The following is a 12,013-nucleotide window of genomic DNA, read 5'->3' as shown; positions in this document are numbered from 1 at the left end:
CCGGTCCTCAAAATTAACCAGCACACAATCCCCTTTTATTGATTTCCTCTCATGGCCTACCCATGACGCCCTACGCACTATTAAAATCTTACTTGACGTATTTGGTAGTAGGGGGCATTTATGTTCAGCCAATGGGAAACTTTGTTTTTCAAAGACCAAGTCGATTCCTCGACAAGATCTTCCAGTTCCGGTATCCCTGTCAAGACTACTAAGTAAGGACTCGCCTCTGGGGGCAAGTTCACAGCAAGTCTGCCCATGGTAGCCCCCCTTCCCCCATGTTTTTTAGGGTGAACAACGGGAGTAATCGATGGATTCTCCTCCCTCCCAGGTTGCTGAATCGGGCCAGGGGGTCGATCAGTTACTTTCTTCTCAGTTGCAGTTACAGGGTTAGAGATTACCTTTTTCGCTGGTGTTAAGGTTTTTTTTGTTGGTTGTCCTACTTGACCAGCCTTAGGGGGTTTAATATTAGGTATTTTTTGTGCCCCAGGGTTCACCGGGTTCTTGATCAGACTATGGAATTCATTACGCTGTTTTTCAATGTTTACTAATGCACAAGTTACTACTTGTGTAACGATATATCTGTAAGAGACATTAGTTAGTATTAGATTCCTTACCTTAAAATATCCCCAGGCGTCAGACTGGATCTGGAAACTTTTGCGTAGCAGTACCCTTGCGCGTCGGTAGGCGTCGTCTGCGGCTCCGCGTCCGTCGTCGGCGTCGTGATGACGTCGACGGAGTACTTAGACGCCGCCTCCGCGTGCTGACGTCAGTTCTTAGACACAGCTTTTCCGCGCCAGAAACGCAGAGCCATGTTAAAAACCAACACTGGTGCCATTGAAACTAGGGCCCTGAAAGGGGATAACCCTAACCCTAGATATCGGTTCGCAGAACGGGGAGGATGGGTGGGTCGGTAAGGAATCTAATACTAACTAATGTCTCTTACAGATATATCGTTACACAAGTAGTAACTTGTGCATCTGAAAGAGACACGTTAGTATTAGATTCCTTACCTTAGAATAGATACCCCAGCAATACCAACCCCGGTGGTGGGTCTGCGAACCAATAATCACACCAGAAAGTCCTGGAGGACGGAACGGCCAAAGAAGCCATCCCTCCGGACTTGGCTGTCCAGGCAGTAGTGTCTTGCAAACGTGTGCAGCGATGCCCACGTAGCTGCCTAACAGATGTCTTGTAAGGGCACTCCCCTGCCCAGGGCAGTGGTAGTTGCCGTGGCCCGGGTAGAATGAGCCCGCAATCCAGCAGGGGGCTCCTTTCTAGCCAAGGAGTAGCATGCCTGGATACACAAGATGATCCACCGGGAGATGGCCCTCTTGTGCACCGCTTTCCCCTTCTTAGCGCCCACGTAACCAACAAAGAGTTGGTCATCCACCCGGAACTGGCGTGTGCGATCCAGATAAAACGAGAGCGCACGTTTTGGGTCCAGACGATGGAGCCGCTCTTCCTCTTTAGAGGGATGCGGTGGCGGAAAGAAGGTAGGCAAGGTGATAGACTGCCCAATGTGGAAGGCCGTGACAACCTTGGGCAGGAAAGATGGTTTGGTACGAAGCACCACTTTGTCCGGATGGACAGAAAGGAAAGGTGGAGTACAAGAAAGAGCCTGGAGCTCACTCACTCTCCTGGCAGAGGTGATGGCAACCAGGAAAGCAGTCTTCAAAGTCAGAAGGCGAAGAGGGCAATTGTGAAGTGGCTCAAAGGGAGCGCACATCAGAAAAGTCAGAACCAGGTTCAAGTCCCACTGAGGCATCACAAACGGAACAGGAGGAAAAGTGTGAGTGATGCCCTTAAGAAATCTGTTTACAATAGGGGACTTGAACAAAGAAGGCTGATCAGGTAGCCTGAGAAAGGCTGAAAGGGCAGAAAGGTAGCCCTTGATAGTGCCCAGAGCAGAGCCCTGCTGGGCAAGAGAAAGAAGGAAGAGAAGAACCTCTGAAAGAGGGGCAGCAAGAGGATCCACAGCCTTTGCTGTGCACCATGCCACAAATCTGTTCCACCTGCAGGCGTATACCGACTTTGTGGAGGGACACCTGGCTGCCAGAATGACGTTACAGACTTCAGGAGGCAAGTCAAATGGCCTCAACTGTCGTCGCTCAATCTCCAAGCATGGAGGTGGAGACTGGACAGGTTCGGGTGGAGGACCGTCCCCTGCTGCTGCGACAGAAGGTCCTCCTGAAGAGGCAGACGAACCGGGGGATCGACTGACATACTGAGTACCTCGGGATACCAGTACCTTCGAGCCCAGTCCGGAGCCACAAGGATGACTTGGGCCCGGTCGCGCCTGATCTTCTTCAGCACTCTGGGCAGAAGTGGTATAGGTGGAAAGGCGTACAACAGACCGCAACTCCACTCGCGACGAAAAGCGTCTCCGAGCGAGTGCCGCCTTGGAAATTCCAACGCGCAGAACTGATGACATTGCGCGTTCTCTTCGGTGGCGAATAGATCTAACCAAGGCTCTCCCCATTGCTGAAAGAGGCCTTGCGCCACGTCCGAGTTCAGACACCATTCGTGATCCATCATGCACCGGCGGCTGAGTTCGTCCGCCCTGGCGTTCAGAGAACCTGCCAGGTGTTGAACCACCAGAGTCACGCCCTGATGTTCCAGCCATTGCCAAAGGCGCAGAGCCTCCTGGCAAAGGGTCCACGACCCCACCCCGCCCTGTTTGTTGCAGTACCACATGGCGGTGGTGTTGTCCGTGAACACCTGCACTACACTCCCCCGGAAAGAGGGGAGGAATGCCTTCAGTGCTAGACGAATCGCCCGAAGCTCCAACATGTTGATGTGGAGTCGAGTCTCCGCCGGAGACCAGAGGCCTCTGATCTCCGCCTCTCCCATGTGGCCTCCCCAGCCCTGGAGGGACGCGTCCGTCACAACTACGTGCTCTGGTTGGGGAAGGGAGAGGGATCTGCCGCAGACCCAATCGCGGTCCGTGAGCCACCACTGCAACTGTCTCGCAGTGCCCTCCGAGATCAGGACATGGTCGGATAGGTTGCCTTGATGCTGGGCCCACTGAAACTTCAGGTCCCACTGCAGAGCCCGCATCCGCCACCTGGCGTGATGCACCAGTAGGATGCAGGAGGCCATCAGCCCCAGAAGCCGCAGCGTCAACCTGACCGAAACCCGGGATAACGGCTGAAAGATGGGAATCAGAGACTGAATATCCCGGACCCGCTGCTCGGGTGGATAAACCCGAAACTGCGCCGAGTCTAGAACCGCTCCGATGAAGAGGAGCTTCTGAGAGGGGCACAGGTGTGACTTTGGCACATTGATCGAGAACCCCAGCTGATGCAGGAGGTCTGCCGTAGTCTGGAGGTGGCTGACGACTGTCTGGGGCGAGCCCGCCTTCAACAGCCAGTCGTCGAGGTAGGGGAAGACTGAAACCCCCAACCTGCGCAGATGAGCTGCGACCACCGCCATCACCTTTGTGAACACCCGTGGGGCGCTGGTAAGGCCGAAGGGGAGCACGGTAAACTGAAAGTGCTCGTGGCCAACCGTGAACCGCAGGTAGCGCCGGTGGGCCGGCAGGACGGGGATGTGGAAATAAGCGGCCTGCAAGTCCAACGCTACCATCCAGTCTCCAGGGTCCATGGCAGCCAGGCCCTGAGCCAGAGTCAGCATCTTGAACTTCTCCTTCCGAAGGAAGCGATTGACGTCCTGGAGGTTCAAGATGGGGCGCAAGCCCCCTTGTCTTTCTTGGGGACCAGAAAGCAGTGGGAATAACAACCACTCCATACCTCCTGACCGGGAACACGCTCGATGGCCCTCTTGGCAAAGAGGGCCGAGACTTCCTGACGGAGAAGAGTCAAATGATCCCCCGACATGCGGTGGTACTGATGTGGCATGGCCGGAAGGGAGGACAGAAAGGGAAGTGCGCAACCTTGGCTGATTATCTGCAGCACCATCTTGTCCGATGTAATGTCGCGCCAGTGGTGGAGGTGGTGGCGGATCCTGCCACCCACCGGCGTAGGGTGCTCCCTGAAGCTCGGATTAGGAAGGCTTAGAGGCAGAAGCAGCCGGGGTTGTGGTGGACTGACCCGCGCGCTACAGACCCGCTCCTGCGGAATCCGCGGCCGCGCTGAGGCTGGTTCTGCACAGGTTTCCTGGAAGATTGCGCCTGGGTGCCCCTGCCCTGGCAACGAAAGGAACGAAACCCAGGCGTGGCAGGGGTCTTTGTGGAAAGACCCAAAGACTTGGCTGTGGCCCGAGAGTCTTTAAAGCGCTCCAGGGTATTATCTGCCTTATCGCCAAAGAGGCGGGAGCCGTCAAAAGGCATGTCTATGAGCGAGCCCTGGACATCGGTGAGAACCCAGTGGAACGCAACCAGGCGTGGCGCTGTAATGCCACAGTCGTGGAATTAGTCCTGCCCAGCGAATCAGCGGTGCCCAAACCACATCTGATGGCAAACCTCGCCGCATCCTTACCCTCCGCAATAGCCTGGGAAAGGACAGCCTGGACCTCCTCAGAACATTGAGGCAAGACCTGAGTTACAGAATCCCACACTGCGTGGGAGTAACGGCCCAATAAGCAGGCTGTGTAAACCGACTTCAACCCCAAGCTGGCTGAGAAGAACAACCTCTTACCAAATTGGTCTAGCCTTTTAGAGTCCTTATCCTGCGTAGCCGAGGGAAAAGCACTCTGCGACGTCGAGGCCTGAATTACCAGGCTCTCAGGCTTGGGGTGAGTGGTCAAGAAGGCGGGACCACCAGGCGCTGGGCGATGACGCCTAGCAACGTTTTTATCCACCGGCGCTCCCGTGGCCGGTCACAACCAAGTGCCCAAGAGGACTTCGGTGAGGGCCTCATTGAAAGGGAGCAGCAGCTCCGATGACGCAGACACCGTCTGGAGCACCTCTGTAAGGAGGTTGGTCTTAAGGGCCACTGTAGGGAGGTTGAGAGCCTCCGCAGCACCACGGTGTAGGAAGCGCCCTCCTCCAAGGTAGGCAGAGGAGAGGAGAGGCAAACCCCTGGTCCGAAGACACAACAAGCTCGTCCGCATCTTGAAGGTCGTCCACCCAATCCTGCTCCGAGTCAGATTGCCGGGCAAGGGGGTTCCCGGAGCTGTCCCAGTCCTTGTCCGGCTCCCGAGTAGAGGGAGCCGGCTGTGGCGGCAGGGCCGGAGAGGAGGCAAGTAGCGCCATAAACGGCGCCGGTCGGGGACAAGCCGCAGCCGTATCCCGATGCGGATCCCAAGTCAGGACGAAATGGTCTGAGAACCCGGGCAGGGGTGGGATAAACGGCACCCAGTGCGGCACCTGTGGCAGAGCCAGAGGCGGAGCTGGGGCTGGAGCTGCACCTAGAGCGCCAGGGCCAGAGGCGCAGGATCCTGTGGCGCAGGGGCTGGCGCCAGTGGCGGAGCCATCAGCCCACAGGATCTGGACAGGGGATTGCGGGGCCTGAAGGTGCACTGACGGGAACCCGGGGCCTAAAAGGCGGTCCATGTCAGCAAGAAACTCTTGCATCTGTTCGGGAGTCGCTGACGCACCCGGGTATAGCGGGTAGGACGCGGGACTCCCCGGCTCCAGAGGAACCACAGGGGCGGAGCCCCTGTCCCCCTCGTCCGCTTCCGGGGAGCGACGGGGGGACGTCGGAGAGCGAACACGCTTCTTCTACTTCTTTTTATGGCGTCGCTTACCGGAATCTGAAGGCAAAGACTTGGAGTCCGAGGAGTGACTGGAACGGCCCCTAAACCCGGAGCGGGGGTGAGAGGAGTGCCGGACCTTCAGCAACTTTCAGCGCCGCTCCCGCAAGGCCTTTGGGCCATGGCTTGACAGTTCCGGGAGTTAGGATCGGTCTCCAGGTTGTAGAGGCACACATTGTGGGGGTCCGCCACCAACATGTTACGGCGGCAAAACCTACAAGACTTAAATCCGGGCATACCTACGTGCACCAGGAGACGAGAGGAGGAGACAAAAAGTCTCAAAAAAGAAGTAAAAAAATGACTAAGGTACGTGCTCAATCCGGATCTGCGCTTTCGGCACGGAAAAAGAAAGAACTGATGTCAACGCACATGGGTGGCGCCTAAGTAGTCTCCCTGACACCATCTCGGCGCATACGACGCCAGCGACGGACGCAGAGCCGCATGACGCCACCTACTGGCGCGCAGGGGTACTGCTAAGCAAAACTTTCCTGATCCATTCTGGCGCCTGGGGAGATTCTAAGGCAAGGAATCTATAACTAACGTGTCTCTTTCAGATAAGAGAATACCAAGGCAACCGGCATGTAGACATACATGTATAAACACACAATTATGTAGAGACAGAATGAGCCAGAAGCATGAACATGTATATACTGGACCATGCCTAGAACAGTAAGGGCAGGTAGGAGCCGTTTGTGAAGAGGAGACCATGGAACCTCCAAAGGAGGTGGATGACCATGGCGAAAGCAGATGGTGTAGGAGAGTAGGGTCTGCAATCCTATGGTCACCCCAGATTTTTGCTTTTTGCTTCACTGGTTTACGACTTTCCCTGGCTGTGGGCCTGCTAATCAGACCCACAGCCTAGCTGTTCTGTCTATTCCAAATTGTACTCAGGTACTGAATTGGCACTGGGCCCTCTCATGAGTCCCTGTACCCAGGGCAGAGGTGTACCCAGAGGTCTCCCAGGGGCTGCAGCATGTATTGTGCCACCCCTGGGCTGACTAACTAAACAGACACAACTGGCTGCTTGACAGCTGGGGCAAGGTGGTGTAATCACCCCTGCTTTAGATATAGTATACCTATATCTAAACCTAAAATGGGCACACCGATCTCCTATCAGTCACTCCTATGGCAGGCCTTAACAATCCTGAAGGCAGAGTGCTTGGAATCGTGTGAGATGGTGCTCTGGCATGAGCTGAGCCTGTCTGCGGCCTTCGGGATCTATCCCTTAGCCGTTCCCATGATAGCGTCAGACCATATACTTTTAAGTGCCTTATAATCCTCGCGGTTATGGTAACTTTGGTCTGACATTATCTAAACATGTTGTGTAAGGTGTCATACGCTTTGGAATACTACCCCCTCGCCAGTTCTGGCGACGGGGGGTAGCCTTCCACCCCTTTAGAGGGAGAAGACATGTTGGTAGCTGTAACCCCGGTTAAAGTTAAACACAGCCTTAGCTCCACAAAATGGATGCTGCCACTGAGACACGAGTCTGACCTCCTGCTGCTGGGAGTCCTTCCAGCGAGGGAGGCCTGGACAAAGGGTTTCCTGTCAGGGGCGGTGCCAGCACCATCCCAGACAGGATTTTGTGTATCCCAGGTAGGCAGGGCTGAGAGGAAGGTGACTGCAAGTGGCACCCCGGTGCTCACTGGGCATATGCCGGCTCAAACCAGTTCCAGGGGCACACCAGCCCCTGAGCTGGGGAGAGACCGGACAAAGGAGAGGGGTGTAACCACCCCCCTCCTGCTCCCACCCATGGGCAGGACCTAGTCGCGTGCCAGCCCCTTTTCTTAGTATAAAGGTAGGAGCGGGCACCCTTCCCAAATTGGATAATCTTGAAACTTGAACTACTTTCCACGAAAGGAACTCTTGTCATTCTCTGAAGACTCTCCCTTGTGGCTAAGGAGTAGCCACCCTGCACCAGCAGGCACCATCTAAGCGCTTGCGGTTTGCTGCACGTCCATCCTCTGGATCAAGACTGACCAGCTCGACGAGACCCGGATTCCCTGCCATCTCTGACCCCTACCTGCATCATCAGCCCAGTGTGAGTCGCATGGGTATATGCGGAAGTGCTTCCTCGGTGTTCGAGTGTGGATGGACCGTTGACGTTTGTTCGGCCGCCCGTTTTCTGAACGAGTGTAATTGCCTTGACCCTGGTCTCTATTTTGATTATTGTTCTTCACTGAAGCCGGCATCACTGCGTGTGAGACTTCAACTTGGCACGTTAAGTGCTCTTTGGGCGCAGGTGCCCAGTGGATCCATTTTCACCCGTGGTGCCCTGGGTGACCGTTTCTTAGATGAGCGCTTGTTTTTCTTTCAGTGCCCTTGTCCTGATGAAGCCCTAAAGACCCCTGTGGCTGAAACGCGACAGCGTCGACACCTTTGTTACTAGGAGTCCCTGTTTAGTTTATTTTTGTTTGTATATTCAGGCGCCTTATACAAAAGAGAGCTTTGAGAGAAATTACATCTCAGGCGCATTAGGGATCTCCAGTATAGAGTTATATCACTCGAAATTAGGAGTGTATATATCGTGTGATAGGTTATATATTCCTATCTTTGGGTACATTTTTGTAATTTTTTGTAATTTTTTTTATATATATGTAATGTATAGATTGTATTTGTGATTTGTATATAATGCATTATAATGTGTGTATATAGTGAAGTTGTTTCTTTAAACTTATTAGTTTTACGCCATCCTTTTTCCTGTACTTGTTTATACGCCCTCTGAATTTTTGTAAGTAAATTGTTATATATTTAGCTATATAGAAAAGGATAATTTATTTCTCATGTTCTAAAATTATAAATTGAATTTATCCCTCAATACCGTTTTGTTCTATTTTTTCATCTCTTGATGCTCCATGTCCAGGTATGGGAGGGTAATGTGGGCATAACCCCTGTTATTGTTCCAGAGATTAGTGGGTGCGACGAGACCCGTGGGACCGGCTATCTTCAAGACCTGCACGACGCTTAACCAGCACGACCGCCGAGGGATCCTCGAGTGGGTGCACTGGGGTTTGAGAAGCCCCAACCCTGAACAGCTCCAGCACCGAAGTCCAGCCCCCCAGCATCCACGAGATCTGCGTGGGGCCCTTCTGCCGCCTTGCTGTTTGCCACGTTGTCCGGTCACTTGCCCGTCGGCTAGTGGCCCTCCTGACGATGTACCACGACGTTTTCACCGCTGGTCTAGGTCCTCTAGACTGGCCCTTGCTACTTGTCCAACAAGAAGTGCCCTGGACCCTCCTGGTCCACTCCAGACGCCATTTTGATTCAACAGCGTGGGCTTGCCTTTGCCAAGGCTTGTTGCTCCAATCCTGGATCCAGCATCGCCGACAGCAGACACCATCGTGGGACAGCTCGCACCTCCAGCCTGGACGCCGACAACGCCTCCTGGCCCGTGTGACTGCAGAGTCCAGCGTCACCCACTCACCTGATCGCGGTGACTTCATCCGGTGCCATCCTGGTGCCCACACAATCACTGGCTAGTGATTGAGAACTGAGTCCCCTCTGCTTTCAGGTCGTCTTCTTCACTGATCCAGCCTTGGATCACACCGAACATCTTCACTGGTCGCCTGCCAGCAACATCTTCTTTCAGGCTCCATAGACTACAACGAGGATTCCCGACGTCATTTGAACCCTATGCAGCCGCAGCCCCTGGGCTAGGTAACCCGAGCATTTCGGTGCTCCAGCACAGGTTCACTATCCTAGTGTCCCGATCCTTTTTCATTTTTAGTCTACCTAGTCGGATTCGTCCGGAAACAGTAACTTTAGAATTACTAGCATCCATAGACTTTGTCCCGCATCCCGCGTAAGAGTTCACACTCTGCACCCGGGTTCCCTAGGCCCCCCTGCTCCTAACCTAAGGGTTCAGTAAGGTAGTCCTAGCGGTCCTGAAGCCCCTGGATCGTGTTACTTACCTGCTAGTATTTCGCATTCCACTTTTAGAGTATATGGTTTTTCGTGCCCCTCGGGCATTTGTGTTATTTGTGCAACTTACAGTATTTTCTTAAGAGTTTTTGTATTGTGCTTAGCTCCCTGACTCATAAAGAGTTCAGGTTAGTCTTGTTATTAATAAATACACTTTATTTTTATAACAACTTGTGTGGTGTCCTTTCACTTGGTGTTCAAGGGGTATATGTGATGGTAAAACAGCTTGCTTAACGCGCCCTCTAGAGTTTAGCCTAAAGACTGCTCTTGTCCATGCTACTAGGATAGCTGGTCTATAAGGTTGACTTACAACCAATCATCAATAAGGGTTGTTTGGAATGATACAAAGTGATCACTAGAATAGTGAGCACTATATATCAGGCCAACTTCTCACAGATTGTACCAGGGCAAAAAACATAGAACACCGTAAAATGGACCACCAAGCGACGAATGGAGCCCACATGGTCTCCAAGCCCAGGTGAGATAAGCAAGGCTATATAATAGCTTACAAGTACACCACATGGAGTATGCATACTCAAACAACAGGGGACACCTCTTAGGGCAATAAGTCAGGCCAAAAGAACGCAGTAACGAACCAAACCTGTGAACTGAGTTCCGAGCCATAATGACATTACCGAGCTGAGCCACCAGCTGAATACCACAGTCAGAGGACACAGCAACCTGTGGAACACGGCCACAGAGGGCCAACAGGCAGCTGAAAGCAAAAAGCATCCAAGGGATGCCAATAAAAGGGTAAGCACCCTTGACCACAGAAAAAAGACGACGTAAGGCTCACTGCCCATGTTAAACACAGAGCACATCTAAACAATGCAAAATGAAAAAGTACCACAGAAGACAGAACTAAAAGGCCTAAGTGGGAGTCTGAAAGCCCGCCAGGAGCTGGTGAACTGCCGACTCGGCGTGAGCATCAAAGAGCAAAACCCCATCAAAGGGTAAGTCAACCAGTCGCTCCCGGATATTTTCGGGGAAGACGCTATCTCTCAACCAAGCGCGACGCCTTAAGGCAACAGAACTCGCCATGGCTCGGCCCAAAGAATCCGCAGTATCTAAGGCTGAACGGATTGTGAATTCAGCAAGGTCGCGGCCATCCCGGATGAGGTGAAGGAGATCAACGCGAGCACCTTCAGAGGTGGCAGTATGCAAAGACTCTGCAGAGTCCCAAAGAGCAGAGGTAGCCTGAGCCAAAAGACACACTGTATTCAAGGACTGTAGGGCAGCACTAGTGGATGCAAAGACGTTCCTACCCCATGACTCAAGCCACGTGGACTCCAGAGAGGGAGGAAGCATTAGAGGGGGCAGAGAAGGGAAGGCAGTCTGCAACACGACCCCCTGCGCATCAGGGTGCACAAAAAGATCATGTGGAGCTGGACGGTGGCGGTGCAACACTCAATGAGCCACCGGGTCACCTGAAGCAGGTCGGACCCAGGTACCCAAGAGGGCATCATAAAGGGAAGCCTCAAAAGGCAAAAGCGGCTCCATATTTCCAGACCCACAGTGGAGGACCTCAAGCAAGGGGTCCACAGACAAAGGGGTAGAGGGGGGTTGCATATTTAAAATGCGGGTGGCCAAAGAGACCACTCTCAGAAAAACCACACCAGCCTCTGTAGCCCACCGTGGAGGTGAAAACAGCTCTTCAGTGGGGGAGGGTTGTAAGCTGACCCTCCCAAGACACTGAGGGTGCGCCCAATGCCCCACGGAAGGAAGCCCCATGGAAGAATGAGGATCTTGACAGGGCTCCTGGGGAGGTGAACAGCCTGCCGGATCTAGGAGCTTCTGAGGAGGCTCTACAAATTCAAAGGGAGGCACTGGTAACACTAGCTCCGGTGACGCCGGGCGGGAGGGCGACGCCGAACTCTATCCAGAGGCTTCTATAGAAGAGTCCAGAAGTCGGTGTCGACACGGCGCCGAAACGACACGTGTCGGTGCCGATAGTGCCCTATTCAGATGCCGACTCGGCGCCGTAACTATGACAAGCTCCCCCTCCGAAGAAGGGGAGGGCGCCGGGGCTGGCGAGGCAATCTTCCGGCGCTGCCCCGGCGCTCGCTAAGCCTCATTCAGAACAGGCTCCGATTCCGGAGGAAGGAGCGGAGGCTAGACTGGCTCCAGACAGGCAGCTGCCTGCCTGGAAGGCTTGGGTGTGCTCAAGTCAGGGCTATGAGCACCGGCAACCACCTGCTGTGCCCGGCGCCGACCCCAGCTCCGGACAGGCACCAGCCTACCCGGAAGGCTGGGGTGTGCTCAAGACAGGGCTATGTGCACCAGCAACCACCTGCGGCGCCACAGGGAGCCCTTTGGGACTATGCGGCGAGGCAGAGTCGCCATGGGTCGAAGAGGGGGACCAGCTGGGCCGCGCCCCGACTCCATGTGGAGCATAGAGGGGGACCCAACCGGGCCGCGCCCTAACGACACCACATCTCCG

General features: G+C 54.2%; 1 protein-coding gene across 1 annotated transcript in view; it reads right to left on the bottom strand.

Moving 5' to 3' along the window:
- Positions 1-12,013, bottom strand: part of SMCHD1 (structural maintenance of chromosomes flexible hinge domain containing 1) — a 2,317,253-nt gene that overhangs the window by 709,450 nt on the left and 1,595,790 nt on the right. The gene's annotated exons all lie outside the window — the stretch shown is intronic.

Source organism: Lissotriton helveticus, chromosome 4_1, assembly GCF_964261635.1.
Source record: "Lissotriton helveticus chromosome 4_1, aLisHel1.1, whole genome shotgun sequence".
Classification (NCBI taxonomy): Eukaryota; Metazoa; Chordata; class Amphibia; order Caudata; family Salamandridae; genus Lissotriton; species Lissotriton helveticus.
Note: the sequence above shows the minus strand (reverse complement) of the source record. Positions and strands in the feature narration are given on the sequence as shown.